Raw genomic sequence first — 18,321 nt, 5'->3', positions numbered from 1 at the left:
CAAATGTAAATTCTAAATAAGTATTAGTTAAAATTAAAAAATAAATAAATCAATTACAAAAAAAAATGACTTGAAATAATTTTTTTTTTATTTGACCACCCTGTATACTGTTCAAAAAATATTCAGGAAAATAATCTAAATAGAATCGATAAAACTACGAATGTTAAAATACGTCAGAGAAAAAGAATTTCTATGTCAATATAAAAAAAACTATTTGGTATGAAAAATAAAAAAAACTGGTAAACAACACGCGATGAAAATATCTATAAATTTAGTTAAAATTTTAGGTGAACAATTTGTAATTGATAATTTTATGCAGATTTTATATATAGAAAAATAGACAGAATATAGACAGAAAAAACTATAAATAGAAATAGAGAAAAGAAAAAAAACCACAGCAATTTCACCGTCAGAATAACCTAGATCACAGCTATACCATACCAAAAAATATAGAAAAATAGTACCAGATACCGAGGAAAAAATACAATATACCTGTTTTTGCAAAAGGAAAAATATGAAATTAAAGTCCAGAACTGAATAGATAAAAATAGATACGTTTTAGGCAAAAGTTAATATTAAATAGTCTAGTTTATCTCAGCAAAATAATAAAGCAAATTATAAAGACGTAAAAAATCAAGATGTAAAATAAATTTTGTTTATTTTTTTAATTTAAATTCTCAAGGCCCCACATCGTTGGACGCTATTTTGTAGCATTAAAGTTATAAAAAAAATGATGGAATGTTTTTTTATAAGAATTTTCTTTTAGAAAAATATTAAAACAACTAATACTATGCGACGGAGCTGTTCGCCGGTGAGCAATGGGTCGTAAGCTAGTGAAAATTAAATTGTGATAATTACGTCTTTATAATATACTGGGCGCCACTCAGTTTTCCATTTACTTTCAAAAACTTCTAAGTTGAGAACTGAGAAATCAACTCAGAATATAGGTATTATACTTATTTTAGAAATTACACAAATGAAACGCTGAGATAAACTAACAACTAAGTATAATTAATAATTAAATGTTAATTAGAATAAAATAAGACTATGAATAATTTGATGTTTGAAAATGTTGGTTGGTAAATAGTATGTATTAAAATAGATCACTCAAGATGGTAGTTAAATCTGCACGCTTCTGAATATTAATATTTTATTAATTATTCCGCAAAAAGTCTGGCGATCTTGGTACCAAAATATAGGGACTCTATATTAAAAAACCGTACTATGTATATATCAGAAATATGCATAACATGAATAAAATATTTCAAAGTGACTCTAAAGTAATAAAATATCTAATATGCCTGAAGGGCTTGAAGCATTAAAGTGAACTTAAATTATATAAAAAGAAATGATCTGGCCTTTTATATCCGTTCTGGTCACAAGCTGGTTGTGGTGAACTGCTGGAACTGGATCGTGATTAAAACGTCTCCACCCAGACAGGATCGGAAAATGCTGTATATTCAGGAGATTCCTCCGTTATTCAACGTGTATATTGTAGGGACAAACGTGGCCCAAATGTCAGATACAATAAACAAAATGGCACCAGAAATAAACTTGTAGAAAAAATAAAAGATAATAACAATACTTATAATGCCATCTCGGTGCGAGGACTTAAACTTGAATTGTTTAAATAAAATAAATCTGTACATTTATTTAAATTGTGTAAATTTTAAATAAAATGCTACATTGCCTCTCTCCAAAAAGAAAAAATTAAAGGCTGTACGGACTTTAAATTTTTTATGAGAACAAAATGTTCACCTAGATCATTATTCAAACAATCCACCAAGAAACATCATCAAAAATAAATGGTGAGAAAATAAAACAAACCAAGAAGAGCTTTAGATAACTACTGTACTAAAGACTTTAGAACTACTGATTAAAGAAAATCCTAAACTACGAAAAGAAACCATTATCCAATGATAATAGCTTAAAAAAAAATAAAAACAATATTCAGTAGTCATTCAGTTATTTTAGCTTCGATAGCTACGCGTATCACTCGTCCACCAAGGAGGTCAAAATAGATAGGTGAAAAATCGGGTTAAGTTAAAATCGGGTTAAAGTCAAAATCGGTAAGTCTACTAAAAACTGGATAACACAAAACTACAACTATGAGTTATAAAGTAAGCCTGAAGGCTAGAGGTAATATAAGAAACCGCTATTCCAAGAGAATATAGTGAAAACTTATGTAAAAACAAATTACCGCTTTGGTAATACCATAGAAACAAAAATGTTTCGACAAAAATACGAACACAAACAAAAGATACTTGGACAGAACACTTCCCCAGCAAGGATAAACCGAAGAGCACTCGAAGAAAACCAACCAATGTCAAAGATCTAAGCGGTCTGGATTTCAGGAGTAATTTAAATAAATCTACTCTGAGATGATAAGTGAAATCCAAGCTAGTACTGCGCGACATTCATCTGTAGAAAGTCCCCTCGATTACTAACCTCAGTAGATCTTCCACAAAGGCAGGCACTTCCCCGAACACAATTCCGCAACCCAAATCAAAAAATGCGATGTCCAAGGTGGAAAACAAAAACCAAAAAAAAAGGAAGGAAAGAGAGAGAGAGAGGTAACCCAAATGTTCCACAATCAAGAGGGAGTGAAATATAGTTTCCACCAAACTGAAAACCATAGAAATGGCACTAGGAAATCAATTAAACTTAGTAGGTACTCGTATGGCCAAGTTGTCAGCAGTACACTCGGACCATAGCCACTCCTCAGCAGTACCCTCGGACCATAGCCACCCTCGGAAATTGCCCACTAGGGAACTGAGATTGCGCACAGTAGTGTCACCCAACTATTCCTCAGTACATCGAAATGTCTGTAGCCAAATAAACACCCCCCAATACGAATCCTTCCACGCTAGCAGTTTGTGACTACAAGTCCGGAAGCTACTGACACCATCGTCATCCGGCCTAATTCACAAGAGAAAAACAAAACGTCCTAGGTACGTTATATAATGAGTATTACCACCCATAAAACACTCAAACGAAGGTATAAAAAACAAAGGTAAGATAGCTAGATCTAAATCAACTAACTTAATGAAATATGCTCGTAAAACAAAAATATTGCTCTGGTGACAAGAAATCCTATAACAACTATGAACTCCATTACTCAACGTGTATGCCATTCTATAGTCACATCTGCAATAATACTTACAAATTCACACCACTAAGCTCAGTTTGAAATAGTCTAAGGTAAGGTAAGATAAAAAATAAGTAGGGTAAGGTAAAGGTAAGATAAAAATACTAAAGGTAAGATAATCACTGTACTTTCAAGTGAAAAGGTAAGTTAAAGGTAAGATAAAATAATATAACAGCTTAAATCGCTTGTTACTGAATAACTAACTACACTTTGTAGGAGTCAAATCAGCAAAATAATAAAAGAAAATTTCTTTTATAAGGTAAGATACAAAAAAAAATAAAGAAAAAGATAAGATAAATTTTACTTTCAGATAATTAAAAAACTTTTAAGTTTTCAAATGGAAAAGAGAATTCACTCTTTTAGCAACACTAGAAGTAAAATACAGATAACTCATAATACAGATAGTAAAGATAAAGTTACAGATAAAAATGTAAATATCCTAGAGATATTTTGCTAGAAGTAAGAGGTAAATTTTTTCGAAGGTAAGGTAAGTATAAAACAGTTAATTAAGTGTAACAAAAAACATGCTAAAGAGAAATTAGAAAATTTAGGTAATTAAAATATAGGTAAAGCTTAAGAAAAGATAAATTGAAATAAGAAAATGAAAATATTAATCTTGTTCATCTGACGAATCGTCAAGATCGTGATAAGGTAATAAGTCTTTGACATGCCATTTCCCGGCTTTAGAACCATCTGTATTTTTTAACTCGTAAACTAAATGAGAGAGCTTTTTGCAAACTATTGACAAAATATACTTAGGACTGAGCTTAGCTGCAAACTTGTCGGCGGCATTAGATAAAACCTTATTAACACGCCACACTTTATCACCTACGTTGAAAGAAACATCCCGTTTCCGGAGATTGTAAGATTTTAAATTTCTTTCATATGCAGAATGCAACTTGTTACGTATCTCAACGAATAACTTTCTAAACTCTGTCAAATTCTCAGCATAAGTATTTCTATCACCAGGCAATATTTCTACAGATTGGTCGTTAATACTAAAATCGTAATATTCGCCAGATATAGGAACATGTCTACCGAACATCAAATAAGTTGGCGGAAAACCTGTCACTTCATGAACTGCAGTATTAATAGCTTGTCTAATCTGAGGTATGTGTAAATCCCAATCTTCATGTTTATCAATATAACATCTGATAGCAGTAGTTATGGTTTTATTATTCCTTTCGACAAAATTACATTGTGGTGAATAATAGGGAGTAAACCACTGTTTAACTTTATATTTTTCACAAAGACCTTTAAGATTATTACTAGCAAAATTTGGAGCGTTATCAGTTATTAATATTTGAGGAACACCAAATATCAGAAATATGTTGTTTTCAATAGTATCTACAATATTATTTGATTTAGAATGCTTCAAAGGAAATATGTAAGTGTATTTAGAAAACCAATCAGCTGCTACTAGCAACCATTTATTACCTTTTTTAGAACGCGGAAACGGACCGACAAAATCTAAAGAAAGAATCTGACCAGGTAAATCAACAATTTTTTCTTTACCCATGGTACCGATTTTAGGCAAATTTGAACATTTTTGCGCACCGCAAACTAAACATTTTCTAATAAATTTCAAAATATCTGATCTCATATTTGGCCAATAATACGTTTCTTGTACTCGATACAAAGTTTTACGGAAACCAAAATGTGCACTAGTTGGAGGTATATGACAAGAATCAATAACTTTGTTACGTTGACATTTAGGCACTAAAATTTTCCATTCTCTTTTGTTAAAAATATGAGATTTATTTGATGAAATGAATTTATATACTTTTTCGTTTTTTACGCGCCATTGTGGATATTTATCCGGCTCGTTCTGAATTTTATCACGTAATGAAATGTACCATGGATCAAGAGAACTGTTATCTGTAGATAATAAAGATAATTTAGCCTCAGGTAGATTGATATCGGGAGAAGAATAAGGAATACGACTTAACGCATCTGGAACTAAATGCATAGAACCTTTTCTATGTTGCAAATCAAAAGTATGCTGACGCAACCTAAGTAACCATCGACTGAGCTTACCGGAAGGAGTTTTTTAAGTTATTAAGCCAAAGCAGACTATAATGATCGGTAATGACTGTGAAAGGAGTACCTCAATCCAAGGTCTAAACTTTTCTATGCAGAATATAACTGCCAAACACTCACGTTCAGTTACCGAATAATTTCTTTCTGCTTTAGAAAGTGAACGGCTTGCATAAGCAATCACCCTCTCTTCACCATCTATAAATTGTGTAAGCATACCACCGATTCCGACATCAGAAGCATCAGATTGAACAAAAAACTTTTGAGAGAAATCTGGTTGAGATAAGACTGGAGCACTAACAAGTTTTTGTTTTATAGCCAGAAAAGCAGCCTCAGCATCGTCATTCCATGATATTGTTTGCTTTTTCTTTTTACCTTTAAGGAGAGCATTAAGTGGATTAACAAGAGAAGAAAAATCTTTAATAAAACGTCTATACCAAGAACACATACCGATAAATCTCTTGACTTCAGTAGAAGTCTGAGGACGAGGATAATTCGTCATCGATTCAACTTTTGCAGGATCGGTAGCTAAAGAGTTATTACCCACTATAAAACCTAAATATTTTAATGTGGTTTTAAAGAAATTACATTTTTCAAGATTAATAGTTAATCCAGCTTCCTTAAGCAATTTTTGTACTGTTTTTAAAAGTTCTATATGATGTTCAAAAGTAGGAGAGCAAATCAAAATATCATCAAGGTAAGAAAAAATATGAGGTTCATATTTAGGACCAAATATGGAGTCTACAAGACGTTGCTGAGTCTGAGCGGCATTACACAAACCGAAAGGTACGACATTAAACTGATAATGACCACGACCAATAATAGAGAAAGCAGTTTTTTCTTTAGATGCCTCGTCTAGAGGAATCTGCCAAAATGCTTTACGAAGATCAATAGATGAGATAAATTTAGCATTACGTAAGTTACATAGAATACGATCTACGTGCGGTAAAGGAAAACTGTCATGTTTAGTAATAGCGTTCAGAAATCGTCCATCAAAACAAAATCTATACTCTCCATTAGATTTTTTAACTAATAAGGTAGGAGAAGACCAAGGACTATTAGACTCTTCGACTACACCTAACTCAAGCATAGAATCTAATTCTTTATTTAAAATGTCCTGCATGTACGGAGAAAGTAAGTAAGGTTTCTTTTTAAAAGGTTGATTATCTCCTGTATCTATAGTTAACTTAATTTTATTTGTGCGGCCTAATTTTTTATCACTATCAATCTGCTTAAATAATTCTAATACTTTAAAAGCTTCATTTTTTTCAAAAGGAGATAAGTCATCTAGAGAAAACAAGTTAGAACTAAAAGAACTGTTAGAAAATGGCTCCACTATATCTAGTTTAATAGAATCATTCTGAATAAGATAACTATTGTTTTTAAAATTCATAATCAAGTTAAATGATTTAACAAAATCCATACCAAAAATAAAAGAATGAGTTACAGAAGGAACTACAAGAGCTTTAATCAGTCTAAAACAAGTACCAATAGAAATAGGTAAGTCAACTAACCCTATTACTTTTTGTTCCTTGCCATCTGCGGTATAAAGATTAGAATGTTGGATAGGATGAACTTTTATTTTTAACTTATTTAAAAACTTTAAACCCTCATTTCCAATGATAGAGGTAGTGGCACCGGAGTCAAGTAATACAGTTATATCCCTGTCAAAAAGACGTACTGATATATAAGGTCTATTATCATTAACTTTTTTAGAAAACAATGGTAGAATTTCGTTATTATGAAATGGTGTTTTATAAAAATTTGAAACATGTTTAAGCCATTTTCTCCACTCAAAAATATTAAAGTAACTTTTAGTGGTTGAACCATCACCAAGCAATCGACCACTTGCAATGACTGGTGATTTAACTAGTTTTTTGAACATTTACTACAATTTGAAACTTTAACATTAGGCTCGCCACAACGAAAACAAAATAACTTACGTTTTTCTCTACAAGAATTGTACGTATGATTAGGTAAATTACAATTGAAACAAATTATCTTAGATTTAGAGTCCTTAGAATTTTCAGTAGATTTCTGAACGTTATTTTTAAAAGAATTTTTGTTAGAGGTAGATACGTTTTTTCGATCATGAAACTGCTTTTTATATACAGAGGTAGAAGTACTAGGCTGTGAGTCGTCCAAATAAGATAAATGCGAATTTTTCTTAGAAACAGATTGAGAAGTTAACTGTACGACTTCTTCCAATCTTTTACACAAAATAGACAAGTCATTAACACTATCTGCAGTATGCAAAGCTAACTGATTAATATATTCAGGTAATAAATTTTTACGAATATACTTAACCTTAGTAATTTCGGCTGGAGGTAAAGATAAACGAGAAAATAAGTTCTCTAAATGAGCAATAAAAATAGTTATAGATTCATTTCTTTTCTGCTTTCTCTGTCTTATCTGTTCCCAGATGTCGTCATCTGCACACGGAGGTAAAAAATCGTTCTTTAATCTTTTAACTAAACCTTGCCAATCAGTAACAATGGATCTTACACTACGATACCAAACAAAAGCATCGCCTATAAAAAATTCAACAGCTGAGTTAAATAATTCTATTTCGGAAAAATTACGGCTTTGAGCTAAATCAGATACTCTTTCTAAAAAATAATAAACGCTTTTCGAATCGCCATTAAATTTTATACCCCAAGATGAAATTGGTTGTTTATTAGCGGAACAAGAAACTACCGGACTAACATTGACTATAGGAGCAACAGAATTATGTTCAAAACTATCATTCAGATTTTGAGTATTAGAGATTGAAACTGTTTTTTCATCTAAATCGGATTCTAACTTTAAACAAGTAGCATACGATTCATTTTTAAATTTAATAATTTCCTCCTCATTAGGCTTTGAAATTACTATCCGTCTTACACGACCAGATAAATGAGCTAATCTAGATTTTACTCTTAAAAATGTACTATCTGCAGAACTACCCTCAAAATCAGAAATTAAACTTGTAATAGAAGATAAACTTTTATTAATTTCAGTTTGTTCCGTCATAAAATCAACTTTATAACTGTCCATATTAATTTGAGAACCTGGATTGTTTAGTTCTTTCTTTAAAAGTTTCGAAAGCATCTTTCTTTTATCATCAACGCCCCTTTCAGTATAAACAAATCGAATATTTAACTCATACTCCAACTCATAATCCAACAAATGATTAACTCTAAACTTTTCTAAATCCATAATTACTGAATAAATTTTACAAATGTAAATTCTAAATAAGTATTAGTTAAAATTAAAAAATAAATAAATCAATTACAAAAACAAAATGACTTGAAATAATTTTTTTTTATTTGACCACCCTGTATACTGTTCAAAAATATTCAGGAAAATAATCTAAATAGAATCGATAAAACTACGAATGTTAAAATACGTCGGAGAAAAGGAATTTCTATGTCAATATAAAAAAACTATTTGGTATGAAATAAAAAACTGGTAAACAATACGCGATGAAAATATCTATAAATTTAGTTAAAATTTTAGGTAAACAATTTGTAATTGATAATTTTATGCAGATTTTATATATAGAAAAATAGACAGAATATAGACAGAAAAAACTAGAAATAGAAATAGAGAAAAGAAAAAAAACCACAGCAATTTCACCGTCAGAATAACTTAGATCACAGCTATACCATACCAAAAAATATAGAAAAATAGTGCCAGATACCGAGGAAAAAATACAATATACCTGTTTTTGCAAAAGGAAAAATATGAAATTAAAGTCCAGAACTGAATAGATAAAAATAGATACGTTTTAGGCAAAGTTAATATTAAATAGTCTAGTTTATCTCAGCAAAAATAATAAACCAAATTATAAAGACGTAAAAAAAATCAAGATGTAAAACAATTTTATTTTTTTAATTTAAATTCTCAAGGCCCAACATCGTTAGACGCCATTTTGTAGCATTAGAAGTTATAAAAAAAATGATGGAATGTGTTTTATTTTATATTATATTTAAATGGGTTGTAAATCCATTGGGGCTGGTTCTGGTGTTTTATTTAGTTTAAGAAAATAAGAAGAGTAATATTTAGGTAAATTAAAAGTTAATTGAGATACTAACAAAAAGAATTATTGCGGATGTTGGCCTACCTTATTTCCAAGTCAGCTCCTTGCACGTTCTTGCACTTTTTCGTGGATAAAAAGTCTATTTAATTTCTTCGGATATCGCGATACAGAAAATGACCAGTTGAGTCTGCGGCGGACTATATCGAAGTCACACTCGGAGTCGTAGTTTCCTGCCGAGGCGCAATGGCGTAGCGGGCGAACATTTATTATGAACAAAAAAATTATGCGCGAAATTAAATTTATAAAATGAATAGTAATAAAATACCGAACATATACTGCCCCCCATTTTTGTTAAATGAAAATTTAACAATAATAAAAAAAAATTAAAAATGAGGTAAATTATGAAAATTATATGTAGAGTATTAATGAAAACGGAATGAAAATTTATAGAAAAAAAATGAGAGAAAAAAAATATATACAAAATTAAATTATATTTAATTTAAGAAATGTTATTTATTTGGTAAAAGACATAATTTGACAAGTGGCCGTACATAGAGCCCTTGAGATGTCTGTACTTCAGCAACCCGTACTATATTATCCTTTCCAGGGAATACCTTTCTCACGCGACCTATTTTCCATGTTATGGGTGGAGCGTTTTCATTTTTAATTAGAACTAAACTGCCTGAACTAAGCGACTGGCCTGGCATGAGCCATTTTGATCGCTGTTGAAGCGTGTTTAAATATTCTCGGTGCCATCGCACCCAAAAATCTCGATGGAGACGTAAAAGTAACTGATATCTATCAAGCCTATTTAATTTAATATGAGATAAATCAGGATCAGGTATACAAGAAAGCGGTTTTAGCGTTAAAAAGTGATCTGGAGTGAGGACTGTGTAATCATTGGGATCAGAACTTTGCGGACAAAGCGGGCGTGAATTTAATAAAGATTCAATTTGTATTAATAAAGTATTCATTTCTTCATATGTTAAACATTGTGACCCAATTACACGTGAAAAATGTGTTTTAACAGATTTTATTCCAGCCTCGTATAAACCTCCAAAATGAGACGCGGATGGCGGGTTAAAACTCCATTTAATGTTTTCTTTACCAGCGGATTCTTGAAATATTTTTCTTAAATACTTATTAGCTCCGGAAAAGTTAGTACCATTATCTGAGATTATTTCACTGCATCTGCCTCTACGAGCTATGAATCTACGCAATGCACATAAAAAATTATCGGTAGATAAATCAGATGCCAGCTCAATATGAATGGCCTTGGTTGTAAAACATACGAAAATACATATATAACTTTTAACTAACTTAGCGTTGCGAAGTTTACTTGTCTTAATTAAAAACGGACCTCCAAAATCAATTCCTACAATAGAAAAAGGTTTAACTTGCGAAATTCTTGTAGCCGGTAGATTACCCATAAGAGGTTGAAGAGATGAGGGATTCGAGCGGAAACATGAAATACATTTAGAAAGAACATGCTTGATTGCGCGACGAGCGGATAATATCCAAAAATTTTGCGATAATAAATATTGAGTAGTTAAAAGCCCTGGATGCAAATTAGATTTATGTATATGCTCTATAATTAATTCAGTTAAACGAGAGTTGCGCGGTAGTATTAATGGATATTTCTTTTCGTAATTTAAAAGAGAATTTTTGAGTCTACCCCCAACTCTAAAAAATCCATGTTCGTCTACAAAAGCTCCTAATTTTCGAAAAGGTTTAGACATTAAAACTTTATTAGAATAATTTTCAATTTCTATATGAAAATGTGTATACTGCACATGCTTAATGAAAATTAACAAAGCATTATTTAAATCATGCGCGTTCAAATTTGAAGTATTTTTCGCTTCAGGGTTTTTTATATTATAAATAAACTTTTGAATATAAGCCATTATACGTTGTAATTTTGGAAGAGATGAATATTTCATTATTATTGTATCAAAAAAATCAATTTTATTACGCGATATCAGAGTGATTTTTCTTTCTTCCCGATTTACCTCGTCGTTTTGATTTAAATCAGGCGTAAGAGGAAAAAGATTTAGAGGCCATTGGCTTTGAGGTTTTTTAAGAAAATCGGGTCCTGTCCACCAGGTAGAACACTGGACAAAGTCAGAAGGAAAAATACCTCTGCTTGCAGGATCGGCGGCGTTATTACTCGAAGATACATGTAACCAATGTACATTGGGTAATTCTTCTTGTATTACGGCAATTCGATTAGCGACAAAGGGTTTAAAACGATGTGGCGAGGACTGAAGCCATTGTAATACAATAGTAGAATCGGTAAAACCGTAAATATTTTTGAATATAATTTTTGACGAATAAGTCTTAAGAACAAATGAAAATAAACGCGTAAGAAGTAACGCAGCGCAAAGTTCAACCCTAGGTATGGAAATGCGTTTTAGCGGAGCGACTTTTGATTTAGCACATAACAGCGATGTAGTTATATTAAATTGTGACACAAGACGCACGTAAATACAGGCGGCATAAGCGTCTTGAGAACCATCACAAAATCCGCATAATTCAATAAATTCGAAACTATTAGAAAAAAGATAACGAGGTATGCGAACTTTAAGCAAATCTGGTAACTGAGATTTATATAATTCCCAGCGTTTAATTATTTGCGGCGGAGGTACATCATCCCAATTTAATTTAAGCGACCAAAGGTTTTGAATTAATAGTTTTGAAAGTAGCGTAACAGGGGTTAAGAAACCAAGAGGGTCATATATGCGAGCGAGTTCTGATAGCATATTACGTTTAGTACAAGTTACATTAAATGACGTAACAGAATAAGAAAAACTATCTTCAGTTGGATTCCATTTAAGTCCTAAAATTTTTACAGTTAACGCAGAATCTAAATCAAAATTTATGCAATTCTTAAGTAAAAGATGTTCAGGAATAGTCTTTAAAAAATCATTATTATTGCTAGACCATTTTCTTAATTCAAATCCACCTTTTAACAATAAATTTGATAATTCATATTGAAGATTAGTAGCTTCTTGCACTGTGTTACACCCTGTACAAATATCATCCACAAAAATATTATCAGAAAGAAGAATTTTTGAAGCGTGAGGAAATAATTCCTTTTCGTCATTTGCTAATTGATTAATAGTACGTAACGCAAGAAAGGGTGATGAGTTAACTCCGAATGTTACAGTTTTAAGTACATATTCTTGTACGGGTTCCTCACTGGAAAAGCGCCAAAATATTTTTTGGAATTTATAAAATTTAGGATTTAGTTGGATCTGGCGATACATAGCTTTAATATCAGCAGTTATTGCGATAGCGTATAAGCGAAAATTTAATAAAATAGCGGAAATGTCCTTTTGTAATTTAGGTCCTTTCAGAAGACAATCATTAAGAGATATATGATTAGAATCCTTACAGGACGCGTCAAAAACTATGCGAATTGGACTTGTTACAGAGTGTGGATTAAAAACGCAATGGTGCGGTATAAAATATTCATTATTATCGATAGTCTGATCAGCTAACTCTAAATGTCCATTGTCAATATATTCTTGAATTATATTACTGTACTGAACCTTTAATTCGGGGTTTATTTTAAGTTTTTTCTCTAAAGAAAGAAATCTGCGAAGTGCGGGTAATCTTGAATTTTCGAAAAAAGGCTCGATATTATTTTTAAATGGAAGCGAAACAACATAGCGACCGGAATCTAAACGAAACGTCGTTTTTGTATAATAATCTTCACAATAAGTATCATCGTCCGAATAAAATTGTTTATTATTTATTTCTTCAAGAGCCCAAAACTTTGAAATTACATTTTCTACGTTTTCACAATTAAATTTAGTAAAAAAAGAGTTTGATAGAGAGTATGAGGACGAGCGTGAAGAAATATCTCCCATCAAAATATATCCAAATAATGTATTTATTGCATCTGGCACATTAGAATTTAGCGCGGGAATTTTACCATCAAGTAAAATTTTATTAAACACCGAAGCGTTCAGTATCATATCGACAGACTGACTAATATTAAATGAATGATCGGCAAGATTAATATTTTTTATATGTTCCCAATCTGATATATTAAAATTACATACCGGCATATTCGATGTACAGACTTGATCCAAAACAAGAGCTTCTATAATTAGCTGAGGGGACTCTGAATTTAAAGGTACAATTACGCCTTGTACAATACCACTATCACTTCGCGTTTTCATGGTACCGAGACCAAATATATCAATTATTTGTGGACGCACTGATAAACCTAATATATTTACACATTTACGAGAAATATAACAGGCTTCGCTGCCGGAATCTAATACAGCACGCATAATTTGGTAATTTCCAAAAGCATCTCTAAATCTTAAGCGAATTGTAGGCAAAAGATCGGAAAACGGCAGTGTATCGATATTTATTTCGGTTTGTTTGTTTATATCGCGTTTGACACCGAAAATACACACTGAAGGGCTAATTTCGTTTGGCGTACTAGATAAATCAGATGTAGAAGTAGGAACAGGGCCGGACTTAGAGTCGAGCGAATTTTGTGTAGCGGTAATTGGCGACGAATTCGAAAAATGAAATAAAGTGTGATGGCGGCGTTTGCAAGTACGGCATGATGATTCCGAATTACAGTTTGATGTCTTATGTATATTGCTTAGACAATTAACACAAAGTTTTCTATCTTTAGCCAAATTAAAGCGTTCGATTGGGGTTTTATTAAGTAATGTAGGACATGTATATATAGCGTGAGCGGTTGAATTACATATTGCGCAATTTTTCAAGTTATTTTTGTTAGCGGGAGAAGAAGTAAAAAATGCGTTGCTCTTATGAAAAGAAGTATTATGACGTTGCGAATTGCGTAGCGTAGAATTAATATTGCGTTGACATTTACTTTTAATATTTTGCGGGTTAGATATAGCGGAAACTGAAGAATTTAAATCTCCATTGTAAGTTATTGTTTCATATGCGGTACAACATTTTTCTACATAAGCTAGAATGTTATTAAAGTCTGGCATTTCAGAATTAGAACCAAATTGAGTTTCAAAAGAGGTAACTACTGAAGACGGTAAGCGTTTTAAAAACATGTTTGCGAGAATAAAGTTCCAAGAATCTACTGGATAGTTAAGATTTTTTAAAGCGGCGATATTTTCATTAAATGTATCTAAAAGAGTTCTTAATGCGGGGGAGTCTGATGAGTTAATACGAGTAGAATTTTCTATCTCATTCCAATGGTAAGTTGCTAGTAGTCTTTTACTTGAATAGCGAGATTTTAGAGCTTGATAAGCAGATTCAAAATTTGACGAAGTTAATGGAAATCTAGCAACCAGTTTCTTTGGATCACCCTCTAGGGAATTAATTAAATGAGAAAACTTTTCGATCGGCGATAAATGAGTATTATTATATATTATTGCATTAAATACTTCTAAAAAAGATGTAAACGATTTTAAGTCACCCGAAAAAACAGACAATTTCATTTCCGGAAGTTTCGGTCTTGGTAAATCATGCGTTATATCACGGCTCGTAGATGGACTAGCGCTCTGAGATTTTTCAAATATATTATAATAAATTGCCTTAGTAGAAAAATATTTACTTTCAAATTCTTTGCGTATTTCATCCTCAACTGCGAATTCCTCATCCGATTCAAGAAGGGAACAAATTATATTATGTTGCTTAGCAAATGCGTCACTAATTGTATCAATTGTGCGATATCTTTGAATAAATTCAGGTTGTATATTGGTATCCTTTTGAGCTTCAGAAGCAATTTGCCAAGTGTCACGAATACGATTTATTTCCGTATTTCGCAAGGTTTTGGCCTTTTTTAATTTATCTACTTCGGAACTTGAAGGCGGCATATTTATTTTAATAAGAAAATTTTTACTAAAAAAAGCGAATTAAAATATTTAAAAAACTAAATTATATTATAAATCAATATAATACTGACCTGCAAATTATAGGCAAGTACAGGTATGTGCGGAAAGGGATAAACAATGCGAAGAATGCGTATAGCGTGCAAAAAAATTAAAAGGATAAGGCGTAGTACGGCGTTGCTCAGGTACTTTAAATCAAGAACTGACCAAATTTTAAATGACCTTGTCCTTTAAAAATATATTTTATTAATAATTTTGCAAATTTATATGAAATTATAGAAATAATCTTAATTAAAAATCCGAATGTGAAGGACCAATTAATGTTTTATTTTATATTATATTTAAATGGGTTGTAAATCCATTGGGGCTGGTTCTGGTGTTTTATTTAGTTTAAGAAAATAAGAAGAGTAATATTTAGGTAAATTAAAAGTTAATTGAGATACTATCAAAAAGAATTATTGCGGATGTTCGCCTACCTTATTTCCAAGTCAGCTCCTTGCACGTTCTTGCACTTTTTCGTGGATAAAAAGTCTATTTAATTTCTTCGGATATCGCGATACAGAAAATGACCAGTTGAGTCTGCGGCGGACTATATCGAAGTCACACTCGGAGTCGTAGTTTCCTGCCCGAGGCGCAATGGCGTAGCGGGCGAACATTTATTATGAACAAAAAAATTATGCGCGAAATTAAATTTATAAAATGAATAGTAATAAAAAACCGAACAGAATGTTTTTTTTATAAGAATTTTCTTTTAGAAAAAATATTAAAACAACTAATACTATGCGACGGTGAGCAATGGTGAGCAATGGGTCGTAAGGTGAGCAATGGGCTGTTCACCGGTGAGCAATGGGTCGTAAGCTAGTGAAAATTAAATTGTGATAATTACGTCTTTATAATATACTGGGCGCCACTCAGTTTTCCATTTACTTTCAAAAACTTCTAAGTTGAGAACTGAGAAATCAACTCAGAATATAGGTATTACTTATTTTAGGAATTACACAAATGAAACGCTGAGATAAACTAACAACTAAGTATAATTAATAATTAAATGTTAATTAGAATAAAATAAGACTATGAATAATTTGATGTTTGAAAATGTTGGTTGGTAAATAGTATGTATTAAAATAGATCACTCAAGATGGTAGTTAAATCTGCACGCTTCTGAATATTAATATTTTATTAATTATTCCGCAAAGAATCTGGCGATCTTGGTACCAAAATATAGGGACTCTTTATATTAAAAACCGTACTATGTATATATCAGAAATATGCATAACATGAATAAAAATATTTCAAAGTGACTCTAAAGTAATAAAATATCTAATATGCCTGAAGGGTTGAAGCATTAAAGTGAACTTAAATATATAAAAAGAAATGATCTGGCCTTTTATATCCGTTCTGGTCACAAGCTGGTTGTGGTGAACTGCTGGAACTGGATCGTGATTAAAACGTCTCCACCCAGACAGGATCGGAAAATGCTGTATATTCAGGAGATTCCTCCGTTATTCAACGTGTATATTGTAGGGACAAACGTGGCCCAAATGTCAGATACAATAAACAAAATGGCACCAGAAATAAACTTGTAGAAAAAATAAAAGATAATAACAATACTTATAATGCCATCTCGGTGCGAGGACTTAAACTTGAATTGTTTAAATAAAATAAATCTGTACATTTATTTAAATTGTGTAAATTTTAAATAAAATGCTACAAGATCTTCGCCACTTAATGTGGCATTATTTGCATTGTCGTTTTGGTTGGGTGAATCATAGTTTTCTTCATCTATATAATTTTCAAGCATATCATCCTCATGTAAGCTGAGATCGCTTTCGCTGGAACTATCACACTGGACACTTTTGAAAACGTCAAAATGTCTCCATGCTAGTTGTTACATCATCTGTAAAAGCAAAGTCACATAATTAAGAATTAGGATAACATGAAAGAATGATAGGATAGAATGGTAACCAAAAACTTACCAATGTAATGAGCTCTTAGTACTATAAAACTTCTGGCAGAATTCATTACTGTTGCTATGTCTGTTGTTATGGATATTCTTTTGACTTTTGTTAGATGGGAAGAAACAAGTGCATGTAAGGAAAAGTACTTTTTGTTCGTAAGTGATGTAATCTAAAAAAAACTAGTTTTTATATTTAACAACTAGTAAAAGATTAAGCTACCCAAATCTAAAATTCAATATAACTAAATTTAAATCTAACCCACCTTTCTTCTACTGGGTGACTTATATAATGGGACAGTAGTTTTCAAAAAAAAATAATCCTTCTTTTTCTGTGCAACCTAGAGGAAGTTTGTCTTTACAAATAATGAAAATTAGGGACTGGGACTCATTTTGTCCCAGTCAAAAAAACAAAACAAAAAATAGAGTATCAGTAACTACCGAGGTAACTACAGAAAATGGAGCCAAGCCAATATAGTTGGTGCAGAGGATTACTTATAAAATTAATAAAGGACACATTTCATTTTTTTCACACAATTTAAATTCAGTTGTTATTTAACCATTGAAAATGTATAACACATCACCCAAGACAATTTACGAAATGAGCAAAAAAGACTTTAATTATGCAGATAAATAATAATATAGAATATTAAATTGTGATAAAAAATAATTAGACAACTAGGTTAACACAAAATCAAAGCACACTTCGATACAAAGATGAAAAACCTAATATTTCTCTCATTCTTAGAAATAAATACCCATAACTTTATGTCGTTGGAAAAGGTTAAACGTCAGCATTTTTATAAGTTCATACCCAACTATGATTTCCATTTAAATAATTATATTATTTATTATTTCTGACAAAAAGAGCAAGTATAGAAAAAAAACTGACTACGCCACTGGATTGTGCTTAAAAAAGTGCCTTAAGAACGTCTTTACAGAATTTTATTATTCCGCAAAATAAAAAAGTTATGGGCAATTTTCCAAATGGTAAAAAATTCGAAAAGACCCCGTATCTCAGTTGGCAGTGAAAATATCAACAGGCGGTTTATGCCATTAAACGTGTCTCAGAAATAGAGTCCATGACATCTATGTCGGTTTTGCTTTATCTAATCAGGAAATAGATTTTCTCTGTTAAAACAGACCAATGTATAAAAAATGTATAGAATTCTTAGTAGAATCCATACATTTAATAAAAAATGAGGTAGGTATTTGAAATAAAAAGGAATCATGCTGAAATACCCTGTACAAATAAAAACAAGAAGTTAATGAGGTAGCAATTAAGCTGTATCACCCTGTATATGAATATTAGGCTTTAATACAA

Source organism: Sitophilus oryzae, unplaced genomic scaffold (genome assembly GCF_002938485.1).
Source record: "Sitophilus oryzae breed Bouriz unplaced genomic scaffold, Soryzae_2.0 scaffold_551_pilon_pilon, whole genome shotgun sequence".
Lineage (NCBI taxonomy): Eukaryota > Metazoa > Arthropoda > Insecta > Coleoptera > Curculionidae > Sitophilus > Sitophilus oryzae.
Note: the sequence above shows the minus strand (reverse complement) of the source record.